Raw genomic sequence first — 9,946 nt, 5'->3', positions numbered from 1 at the left:
GCCGCAGTGCTGGGCAGCCAGCAGGTTGGCTAAGACGTGGTGGGGCAAGACCAAACACTGATGCAAATGTGAAGATCCTCGTGCATTGCTGGCAGGAATGTGAGGGGGGCAGCCACTCTGGGCCACAGTTGGGCAGCATCTTAGGAAATGAAACATCAACTACAGCGTGATCTAAGGACTGCTGATGTCAAAACAGGTGACCCAGATTCCTGAAGACAGTGAGCTTACCATGGCAGTGTGAGGCGGGCACCACGGTAGCTAGGTGTGCATGCAGCAGGTTGAAGCCAGGGGGAGTCTGTAAAGGCAAAGGGACTGGGGTTGCTGGAGTCAGTGCCCCCTGGCTACAGGACCAACAGCAAGGGTGGCCCTAGCCGCGGGTGGGCAGACGTCCTTGCAGAAGTGCTTTCCATGTGCTGTTTGTGCAAGGGCGAGGTTCTGGCCTCGTGGGCGTGCTGTCCCTCATGGTCTCCTCCCACTCTCTGTGTCAGGGTTGGACACCAGTGCTCCATTTTGAAGCGCTGCAGTTTTCTCTTTCCTGTATTCATTGCAGAGAAACACTGACTCATATTTGCACAAACCCAGTGGGTGAACATTTAAAGCAGCCCCAGACTGGAATTAGCCCAGAGGTCCCTGAGCTAGTGAATGATTACACAGACTGTCAGTCCACTGTGACTCGTGCCCAGCAGGAGGAAGGGATAGATGTTCACAGTGACCTGGGTGAGCCTGCAGGGAACTATGCTGAGGGAAGGCCAGGCCAGACGCTCGGAATGCTGTGGCCGCACTTATGTCACAGTCCCAGAACAATAAAGTTAGAGAAGGAGAGCAGGTCAGTTGCTGGGTGGGAAGGGTATGAAGAGGTGAGGCTGTGGAGGGCAGAGGGGATCCTGGGGGGATGAGAGCTGATTCATATTAGTGGTTGTGACGTTGTGCTGCGTATGTTGTATAAGAGGTCACCATGGGTTGGTGGGGCAGTCAGGGCTGGAGGTGTCCTGGGGTGGTGGGGACAGTGTGGGCTGCAGGTATCCTGGGTGCTGGACACAGCCTGAAGGCAGGTTGTCATGGTACCCTCGGCTGTGATGTTGAGGGTCTCCTGCAGCAGAGTTGGGGACCTTGGAGATCCCAGCCCACCCTAGATGCTGTAGGAGCTGTGGCAGGTTGCTCACAGTGCCCCATGATCCAGGCGGGACCTGACCCTGTCTCTCTGCTCTGCATCCGGGCTCTTTCTGCCTCTCCAGGGAGGGAGCCCAGGCTTGTTGGCAGTGGTCAGCAGTAGTGGAGAGTGAGGAGCCCATTCTGTCCTCTGTGGGTGGCCATCGCCCTGGGGCTGTGCTCAGCAGAAATCCCAGACTGACAGATGAGGATGCGTGGTCCAGGCATCTCCCCAGGGCCGTTTGGCCCAAGCCCTCATGATCTGCAGAACAGGCAAGATTTGGGCCTTGGGCCTTATATCGTCTGCACCGCGGAGGGTGAGGAAGCTGGGCCGGAGGGAAATGGCCCACAGGGATGTCCTGTCGCTGATATTTTCCCTCAACAAAATCAGGGGCAGACTGCAGTTTGCATCCACGTTGTTCATCTAAATGAATAAAACGGAATGTGCTCTCTGAGGGCCGCAGTCATTCTGTGAACGTGCCGTTCTCACTCATGAGATGCTCGTATCAGCCCGCCTTCCAGGAGCGCCACGCCTTTGAACTTGGACCTGGCAGACCTCTGGTCTCCCAGAAGGCCTCGAACTCACGTTGACAAATCCCCCAGCTCTTGCCGCGAGGCCAGCGTTCAGAGGCTTGCCGGTTTATCAGGTGTGGCTCAGGTGCTTGCTGCCGGGGAGCTGCTGAGAAAATGCACCAGCTGGGAGACGCCCACTGTTACCTGCTCTTGGGTCTTGGCAGGTGATGTGCTGGTGGCACCAGACTGGCAGTGCTGGTGGCAAAAGCAGGCCTCTGGTCATCTCCCAGTCCCAGCAGTTGGGACCCTTTAGTGAGACTCTGGGAAACAGCTCTGTGACATACGCCAACCCCAGCAGCTCTGTGTGGCTTACGGCATGTCCTGACCCCTGGAATGAGGTCACCGGGGGGGCGGTAGGAGACGCGGCTGGGGTGGTGGCAGAGAAGGTTAGGCAGGCTCTGTGACAGATGGCTGACCACGGCACCAGCCACGGTCTTCCTCACTCCAGTTATGGCTGGTGGGGCTCTGACTAAGCCGTCGCTCCTTCTATCGTGAATCTGGTTGCACATCTCTTAAATCTGGGCTTGAACGTATGACTGCTTACTGGGGCCAGGTAAGAAGCATGGCGTGTGTGGGACTGGACAAGCACTTGGGCACGGGGGCTTATGCTCTCTGGCTGCTGACAGCCCATTACCACTGTGAATGGGCACATGGCTGCCACAGGAGGGCCACATACATGGCTGACACTGAGCTGACATGAAGCTAGTGCCAGGCCTGGGGTGAGACTGTCCAGACAACCCACTGCAGCTGAGCTGGGCCTGGCAGAATCCACAACCAAGGACAAAATCTATCTAGTTAAAGCGGTGGGCAGCAGCTGTCACAGCAGATCAGCTCCTGCCTTTCCCGGGGCTTTTGTGCAATCCCAGCAGAATGAAGAGTCCAGATTGCCTGGGAGCTGCCCCAGGCACCCGTTCTCCCCTTTCCAGCCTCTCTTCAGTGAGAGGCACACACGGCACTGAGAAGCTGTAGAGTTTGGGATGCCCGTGACGCAGCAGTGGCTGACAGATACACCCTCCATTCATATCCAATCCGTCCATGGCAGAATTTCAGGTCTGAATTTGACTAAGCCGATTATGTGAAGTCATGGTTTTTTCCCTTGGATTCCATCTCCTGGTTGATCTTTTCCTTCTTGCCCCTTTCTCCCAGTCACAAGATGCCCAGAACGCTACAGCTACCCTGGTCCTATCAGACAGAATCTGTGGCTGCTCCCTGCACCTGCTGATGTTCCCTGGGCCTGTCACTCATGCTTTGTCACGGGTGCATCCTGCTTGTTTGGGGAAGCCTGACCAGGAGGGAGAGCTAGCTGCAGACGTGCCTGGAGATCATGGCAGATGTGATTTTAGTTTACAAAACTTGAAGAGGTGGAAGCTGGTGTGGGAGGCTAAGACCTAGAGAGTGTAGGGAACGGACCTGAGGCCTGTCCACTGTCAGACCCAAGGAAGGGACCTCCTCTGGGAAGAGGGTCTTTGCAGATGCAGCCAAGTTGAAGCGAGTCAGCCTGGAGCAGGGCTGGCGTCCTTCTAAGAGGAAAGTTGGACAGACACACAGTCAGAAGGCCCTGGAGTGGCAGGCAGAGACTGGAGTGGTGCTGCCTTTGCCGAGGGGCGCCCCGAGATTGCTGGGAACTTCTTGGGAGCTAGAAGAGTGGGGGGATCCTCCCCTGGAGCCTGCAGAGGGAGCGTGGGCCTGCGGTCCCTTGATCCTGGACTCCTGTTGGAGAAGATGCTGTGTCCAGCCTCTGAGCTTGCGGCCTTGGCCCTGGCAGCCCTGGATGCCAACACGGGAGGCACACGGGCCACACGAGTCATGAGAAACCCGTGAGGATTCAAGCTCAGCCTGCCAGGCTGTTGCAGGACAGGTGGCTTCTGGGTGACCCTCTGTCCTGAAGGCCAAGCTGACCCAGCACACAAATGATGAGTGTGGCCTGGAAGTCGGGAGAGTGGCTGGGGAAGTCGGGGAGGCCGGCTCGGGCCCCGCAAGCTTCCCAGTGCTTCCACCGAGGCTGGCAGGGCCTGTCCGGGGGCAGCAGGTGGAGTGTGAACGGAGGAAGGCTCGGCACGTTTCAAGTGCTCGGAATGCTGCCTCTGTCACTCCTGCAACAGCGTGGCCTGCAGAGATGGAGCCCGTGGAGCCCCAGACAGTGCGTGTCAGGGGCTGTGGGCCTGGCTTTGGTGCAGGAGGGGCACGCGGGCTAGGTCGGGGTGCCCGCCTGCAGCAGCAGTTAGAGCAGGTGTGGGCAGTGGTCCAGTTGCTGGGCCTTTTGTTGTGTCACCTGGCAGCTGGCAGAGCCAATGCACTTGGATTGGGGGCGGCGGAAAAAAATTAGTTTTAATAAAAACAACAGAAAGTCCAGAAATCACGATGCCCCAGCCCATCCTCAGAGCTTGCCCCAGGCCTGGTTGCCTGGTCTCACTGCTCCACAAACCACCCAGCTGCCTGCCCGCCCGGTCTTCCTGGGCACCGGTACCTTTGCTCTTAAACGAAGCCCAGATGTTCCTTGTTCTCACTGCTCACCGTGCCAAGGATGAACACTCACCATATTTTTATCTTTTTGGTTTCCTTTCTCTCCACTGGGAGCAGGGCTCAGGGAGTGATGTGTGCATGTAAATGTGCCCACGTGCCCACATGCCCACACACCCACCAGTGCGCACACCTGCGAGGGTACCCACTTTCTCACAGCCACTCAATTGGCACCGTGAACTGTCTTTTGTTACGTGATTCTTCAGGTTGGCAGTCCCACACTCAGATTCATTGGTTCACCCAGCCAGTGCTGAACTACTAGAATGTCGCAGCTACTGAGTTTGGAGAGGACAGTGAAACTCCACGTCCCTGAGACTCCCTCTCTGTTCCCAAGAACCTGGCCAAGTGAGGCAACAGTGAGAGCGAGCCTAGGCTGGAACGTCCAGCTGAGCCCGTTCTGAAGGATGCTGGCTTCCTCTCACATGCTGGGAATTGGGGCAGGTTATGCTGTCCGCAGAGAGCTGTGGTGTGCACCCGCCAAGTGCCTTGTGACACGGGTCACACAGTGGGGCAAGAGGAGCTAAGTGAACACCCCGCTGCTCTCTACCTAGCAACCCAATGCAAACTCCACCCTGTGGTGACAGCAAAACAGCCTGGCGGAGAGGGCTGTGCTTGTCCCCTGCACAGAGCATCAGACGGAGGGCTGAGGTGCTGTTTGCTGGCCAGGTGCCAGAGGCGCAGTGTGAAGCAGGTGCCCTGTCCCGCCTGTGGCCACGGGCCTTCCTGTGGTGGCTCGCATCCTGCCTTCGGTGTCTTCCTTGATCTCTCAGTAACCTGTCCTGAGGCCCTGCGCGACTGGGCTGGGGACAGTACACCAAGGTTTCTCGAGGGTGCTCAGGGTCCCCAGAAATGAGGTTCGGGTGCCTATCTGCATAAATGATTTGAGCCTCCCCAGGTCACCCAGTGATTCCATGGAATAAAGCTGCTGTGTGCTCTGTAGCCAGGTGGGGACCCATGTCCAGGAGCTCCTGAGAGTCTGGCCGACCCCGCGGTGCAGGGGCTGGGCTGGAGGCTAGAACTCTGCAGAGCTGGAAGCCAGGAGAGCCTGTTTCCTGCCCAGGAGTGAGCAGCCTGGCTGGGTAGGGCTTGCAGCAGGCCGTGGACAGGCTGAGTCAGACACGGCCCTCGGCTGTCGACGGGCGGCCCTTGTTCTCACTGCTCACCGTGCCAAGGATGGACCCTCGCCATACTTTGATCTTTTTGGTTTCCTTTCTCTCCACTGGGAGCAGGGCTCAGGGAGTAAGGTGTGCATGCAAATGTACCCACGTGCCCACGTGCCCACACACCCACCAGTGCGCACACCTGCCAGGGCACCAAGGGCGGCCCTTGGAGGGCACAGCAGGAGCAGAGGACACACAGCTGGAGGGACCTCAACAGCAGGAAAGCCAGGGTAGGGTGGCCAGCTGGCTGGTGGGCAACGCTCCCAGTTCTGGTAGTAAAAGCCCTGGACAGGGCCACCTCCTTGGCCTTGGGCTAGGGGTTGGCCACTTACCTTAGAGTGTGAGGAGGAAGCTAAAACCCAGAAGGGGAGCGGCCTCAGGGGCGCTGGTCCTGCAGTGCCCACAGGGTAAGGAAAGGCCCCGCCCACAGCCCAGCACTTGAGCCGTGTGTGGGACGCAGTGAGATGACCACGTCCTCCCCTGGAAGCTTGGCCGTGAGCGTGTACAGCAGAGGGCTTTGCCATGCGTCACTTCAGGACCCTGAGACGGGGTTGTACCCCATTGCCCATGAGGGTCCAGTGTGTGGGCAGGGCCCCTGTGCAGGGGACGCAGAGGAGGTGGGGGGGGGGAGACAGACGGGGGCCCGGGAGAAGGAGGAGATGGAAGGCCACAAACAGAGGTTGGAGTGGTGTGCTTGGAATGGGGAGAGGGGCCACGAGCCAGGGAACGTGGGTGGCCTCTGGACGCAGACAGGGGCTCAGACATGAATTTCCTCTGCTGCCTCCATCAAGGACCCAGCCCAGCCGAGTGGCACCTGGAATTCTGAGCCCACATCTGTAGGAGAGTCCACTGTGGGCAGCCAGCATGGGGATATGGGCAGGGTGAGGGAGTCACTGGCCGCATGGGTGTGGGCTGTCACAGAGCACAGCACGGGGACCCCAGGCCACAGCGTGTACCTCTTGCGGCTCTAGAGGCTGCAGCTGGAGATGGCCAGTGGCTCTGGCTGCGGGTGGGCCTCCCTTTCCAAGCTGCCTTCCTCCCTCTGTGTCCTCCTGGTAGCAGAGGCCGAGGCAGCTCCCTGGCACTGATGCCATCCCCGAGGCGAAGCCCCTCCAGGGCCTCACCTCGCTGGAGACACATTCCGTCACAGCAGCATCCCAGGGGACCAGCTGGGAGCCAGCAGCACAGAGCTCAGGGTCAGCGCGGAGGGAGCTCCGGGGTCAGCAGAGAAGACAGGCTTCCAGGAGGAAAGTGAGCAGAGGTTGGATCTTCAGAGCAGGGGAGCTAAAGGGCCGTCAGGCATTCACAGGACAGCTGTCCTCCTGGGCAGCAACACAATGCAAACTGACCATCGCAGAGGCACAGGGGACGCTGAGCTGTGGGCCGGCTGGTAGCCGTGGTGGAAGGGCGGCACGTGGTGCCAGTCCTCACAGCCTGGCGGAGTGGAAGTCCCACGCTAGGTGGAGAGCCATGGGCAGATCTGAGAGCTGAGGGACCGTGGGAGAGTGGGGGCAGTAACTAAGTCAGTGGGGTCAGCCTGGTTGTGGCAGGACGGTTGTCACAGCTGTGAATTGTTCATTTGATGATTTAAAGGATCCCTAATGCCAAAAAAGCACCGCTGGACAAAAACTGGCATCTGTGACCCCAAGTAAGCCTCCCTGTCCCTGTCCTCCTGGTGTGGGGGAGGAGGTCCCTGTCTTTCTGGTGCGGAGGGGAAGGGTTCCCTGTCCTTCTGGAGGGACAAGTCTGGGATCAAGGTGTCACACGGCAGGGCTGCTGCTTCTGAGGCTTCAGGGAAGGACCCTTCCCACCTCTCCCAGGTTCCAGGGGTCACCAGCAGCTACAGTCCAGATGTCTGTGACCCCTGCCCTCATTCATGCATTGAAATCAACCCTGGTGTGACAGTTTTAGGAGGTGAGCCTGTGGGAGGGGACCAGGTCATGAGGGTGGAGGCTTCCTGGTGAGGAGAGTGTCCTTCTGAAGGAGGCCCTGGAGGCGGGCTCGCTCGGCACCATGGACCAGGAAGCAGCCTCACCAGACACTGAGCCTGTGGGCACCTGGGGTTTGGACGTCCAGCCTCCAGAACTGTGAGCCACACTTGCTGTTGTTTGTGAGCCGTACAGCGTGTGGTATCCGATGAGTGGCCGGTGGACGCCAGTGACCCTCAGCCTCTGATGGTGTGTACCTGGACTCGTGTCTGCCCCCACCTCCCACAGCCTTCTCCTGTGGACTGAAAGCCCTGCCAGGCTCATGCCCATCTTCAAAATAAAATAACATTTGCTTACTCATTAAAGGAAAATCTTAGGAAATTTAGACACGAGAGGAGAAGCGGGCAGTGACACTCCCCAGTGGTGTTTCAGACCCAGCTCGACCGCAGAGCTAAGGACCTGGGCTCAGAGGGCCCGAGCTTGGCTTAGTGACCCCACCTCAGGTGCTGGGCCGGCCAAGTCAGTGGTCTCGGGTGGCCAGAGCTCACGGTCAGGACTTGTGTTTCCGAGGGTGTCTATCTCTGAGGGCTTCTCAGTCCACTGCCACGTGCTGCTGGTGTCTGCCGGGGAGGAAGCCGCGGGCCTGCCCTTGGGGAGGAGGGTGAAGCCCTGGGCGTTTCCTGGGTTCCCCTCCTGGCCTCGCGGCCCCTGAGATGGAGGGGTGACTGGGGGCTGCATGGGGGCCAGGGTGTCATGGTGCCCTTGCCTAAGACCTTCAAGGGCTCCCCAGGATGAGGCCATCTCCCCATGGCAGGCAAGTCCCAGAGAGAGGACAGCCCTGGAGGCCGGCGGGCATCTTGGTGCCCAGTAGGCAGCGGTTCGTGATCAGTCTGCTTGGGTGGCCATAACCAAGTCCCCCGGCCAGGACTAACAGCAGACATGCCTCTCTTTCCCTCCAGGAGGCTGGAGACCCAGGTCAAGGTGTGTCCACGCTGGTTCCTCCTGGGGCCCCTCTCTGTAGCTGGCGGTTGGCGTGCTCCACTTGTGTCCTCACAGGACCATCGTGTGTGTGTGTGTGTGTGTGTGTGTGTGTGTGTGTGTGTGTTCCTGGGTGTGTGTGTCCCAATCCCCTTCCTGGGAGGACACAGTCGCATTGGCTCAAGGCTGTCCCAAGGACCCCATTTTACCTCAGTCACCTCGTTAAAGACCCTGACTCCAAGTCCAGTCACATTCTGAGGGACTAGGGGTTGACTTTCACGTATGAATTTTGGGGGTGGGTGGGCTGATGCACACTGTGACCCCAGTGACTCCAGAGGCTGAGGCAGGAGGATCCTAAGTTTGAAAGTGGCCTGGCCAACTTAGGAGGCTCTGTGTCAAAATTTTAAAAGTGCCCGTGGGTTCACTGTGCAGTACCAGGGGAACTTTGAGGGGGACAGTGCAGCCCGTGACAAGGGGCTCCTCCGCTCAGGGCCGGGCTCTGTCCCAGGCGAGCTCCTGCGTCGTGTGTTCTCACCATGAGGAGTTCTGCCAAAGGCGGAGGAGAGCTTCTGCCCCCCCGGCTCCAGGGGTCTGTGGGACCTGCTGCTGCCCACTCTCTACCTCCCCTTGGAAGGATTGGAGCTCCCACAGTAACACCTGCCCGAGGACCAGGGGGACGCTGGCCCCAGCGCCCTGGCCCACTGCTCGGCTCGTCATGGGCAGCAGCCCTCCGCCATCTGAGCCGTGGCTCCATCTCTCCCTAGACAGACTGGTTCCAGTCTTACGGGTCTCCTGTGGCGGTGGGCCAGGCGGGCAGCTGGGTGGCTGGCCACACGAAGCAGCTGCTGTCCTGTACCAGGGCAACCTGGAGCAGGTCCCACCAACCCACATTTACCTCGAGTGGGTGTTCTGTGTGTCTGGTGTGCGCCCGACCTCAGGGGACTGTTTTTGTGTCGTGTTTCCCATGTGATGTGGTGGCCAGTGACAGCAAGTGAAGAGGACCCGGGCTCAGCTCTCACAAGCGAAGGGAGCTGGGCAGGGTGAGTATCGGAGCAAGGCGGGGCACTGGCCCCGGGATGCTGGCCCCGGGATGAGGCTGCTCTCGACAGAAGAGGGGAACAGGGGGCCAGGCCCTTCCTTCCCAGGGCAGCACGTGGCAGGGCCCAACTCGGAGGGTGACGCTGCAGAGGCAGATTCGTTGGGATTGGTCAGGTTCAGTCTTGGACATGTGCAGCATTCCCCGGGTCTCTGGGGGCAAAGCATTGGAAACAGCGTCTCCCTGTTGCTGGCAGGGACCAAGGCCATGAAGGTGTGGTGGTCACGCCAGCTCAGGTGACAAGCTCCTGCAGGGCCAGAGTCTGGCTGTGACAGGCAGTGGCCGGACAGCAGCCCGGCAGCGGTGCTCTCCTGGCTGCTTTGCTGCTCGTGCCCTGATGTGCACCTGGGTCTGGCACCTGTCCCCTTGTGCTGGCTGAATGCCAATGTGGGGCAGGAAGTCCACTGTGCAGGCAGGTTGGCGCCGGCCACTCAGGAGCAGCTTGTTTAGTGGGCGGTGCTCCCTGGGAACGGGCCCTCCAGGAGTCTTCCCTGAGCCTGCCTGTCTGCACACTGGCTCCTCCTGCTGGACCTGTCCCCGGG

Source organism: Urocitellus parryii, chromosome 2, assembly GCF_045843805.1.
Source record: "Urocitellus parryii isolate mUroPar1 chromosome 2, mUroPar1.hap1, whole genome shotgun sequence".
NCBI lineage: Eukaryota > Metazoa > Chordata > Mammalia > Rodentia > Sciuridae > Urocitellus > Urocitellus parryii.
Note: the sequence above shows the minus strand (reverse complement) of the source record.